The sequence below is a fragment of the Anneissia japonica genome, unplaced genomic scaffold (assembly GCF_011630105.1).
Source record: "Anneissia japonica isolate Jap-2015-1 unplaced genomic scaffold, ASM1163010v1 scaffold5350_len443212_cov192, whole genome shotgun sequence".
NCBI classification, from domain to species: Eukaryota; Metazoa; Echinodermata; class Crinoidea; order Comatulida; family Comatulidae; genus Anneissia; species Anneissia japonica.
Genome location: NW_022717468.1, coordinates 363,860 through 366,352, shown reverse-complemented (window position 1 = coordinate 366,352; position 2,493 = coordinate 363,860).

Sequence of the window (2,493 nt, the reverse complement as noted above, 5' to 3'; positions counted from 1 at the left end):
ATTTGAGTGTAAGCAACACTCAACTCGTAACCATAAAAGCTAATGTTTTACAGTTTTCAGGAACAAAAAAGTTCAACACAAAAAATGGGCTAAAAATATTACACAATGTATGCTGACTGATCCATCGAGTTCAGTACAGACAACTATTTGTGAAATTTTCATTCACAAAATTAAACATCCAGATTGCATGCAAAAATGTTTGAAATGTTCAATAAGATGTCAATTTGCAAGTGATAACAAGTTTTTAAAAATACGTTTTCTGTAATAAACCGACTTATAACTAAAATAAAAGCCTTTATTGCTATCTTGTTACAAAATCGTGGATTCAGATTATATATTTTTAATTACCTTAAATGCTCAAAAATGCACCGCGTCGTGGCTCTTAATAGTATATTATTACCTTTTGTGTAACTAAAGAATTTGGGTTTTAAATACAATGTATACAGTGTTAAGATGAATTAATAACACAATGAATACACAAGTATTTCTTTTTTTTTTGTATTAAAGTGTTAATTTACTATGACATTGGACCTAGGCCTACTGTACTACAGACATGCGAGATATGTAAAATCATGAAAAGCGCCACACCAGTATTTCTTATTATGAGCTCAGTGGCCACATGTACCTTTTAGGTACCTATTTTTAAGCTATGAGAGTGCAATTTCCGGGCACCTAGATGTTCATATTCTCAAAATGTTCGCAACTCAAGCCAACCATGGTGGAGCTGAGGTGGTGTGGACTCTCATGCACCCCTCTACCGCGAAATCCTGCATCCGCCCCTGTTCGTCTCTTTTATTAGTTTATATATCAGTCAAAATCAGGGTTGCCAGATATTCGACGGGCTTCACGGCCAAACACACGCCATCTCACGGCCAAATTCGGCCAAACTTTTTTTCGATATCGGCCAAAATTCGGCCAGATTTTAATCCGATTAGAAGACAACAGTGGGTACATTCATTTGAAATACTACAAAAATGACACGAAAATCAGCGGTCATTCGTTTGAAATTGAAGAAATTCAAATGATATACACAAAACAATGTTAAAAATAAATAGCCTATGTTCTTTAGTTGCTGGCATGTAAGGCAATTCATGGGAAAATCCAGAGATGTCCGAAAGGGGGAGGAGCCGGGGCCGGAAAAAGGGGGAGGGAGGCGAGGGGGCGAAAGCGGGTCCGAACGAGATGACACCATCTTAGAGGAAATTTGTCTTTTCTAGACACCTGAAAATAACCTGATGCTTTTCGGCGATCAATTTTTCTTTCTTTTTTTTTACCACCCCTCCCCCTTAAATCCACCTCTGCTATTTAAAATCATAATATTAAGATTGACCTAAATTTGATTTAAATGTGTTAAATATTAATGTACATTGTAGTCGATCTATAGCAAAAATTTTAAGGACCTGTTATTGGCAAATCCGTGGCTCTCTTTAATTAGAATGAATTAAGTTACATACGGTAGTTAGGTAACACAAACTGGCGTTAAAACAAACCTATGAAAACTTTAATAGGCCTAAATACTTTTTATCTAAACTTTATAAATTCGCCTCTGAATGTTATTGTCGCAGTACTTAAAGCAATAAATCAATGTTGCTATCAGAATTAATATCTTCTTCATTCTCCAGAGTAACTTCGAAGAAGTCTCTGCAACACTTGCTTGAAATTGGAGGTGCCTTCGGACCCGAATGATCACATCGAGCATAATATATGGCGCTCTACATAAAGAACACTGCAGCACCTAGGGCTATACAATTCAAGTGGGCAATAATAAATTAATTAAAGTACAGTATTTAATTTATATTCAAAAGAAATTCAAAAGAGATGGAACCTCCACTAGTAAGATGGAACATATATACAAAGACACACATATGGTACAAACTTGCAATGAACTGCCTTCATAAAGCTCAAACGAGGATAAACTTCATAAACAATGTATTTCATCCGAATAATTTAAATTACTAAATGTAACTGCTATCTTTTAAATAAACTCTCTTAGGTCAAATCAGCTGAATCGGGGAACATAGATTTTAAAAGTGTTTAGTGCAAGTACAAACAAAGGTAAGATTAGAATCAAATATAGAATTTAAGCTAACAGAAACAAAATATCCAAAACAAGTCTACGTTATATTAGGCCTATATTGAAAAAAAAAAATGTAAACTTTTCAAAAATTCGGCCAAATATAGTTTGGCCGTGACTTTTCAAATGTTACGGCCAGGCAAATTTTTATACGGCCAGATTTGAGGAATCTGGCCGTCAAAAAGGCCAAATGGCAACCCTGATCAAAATTAGATGGGCATTCGACAAAGGGTCCGTGAGCACAATGGTCTATGATGAGTACTAATGCCAGTATTATACACAAGATTAGAGTCTTCACTCAGTCTTTTACTGGTACATCAACATCCTATCTGTTTTATTATTTTATGGTGAACAAATATTTTAAAGTAAACATAAAAAAGGTGATTTATTTAATATTTGATGCAACTTGTTTATTTTGT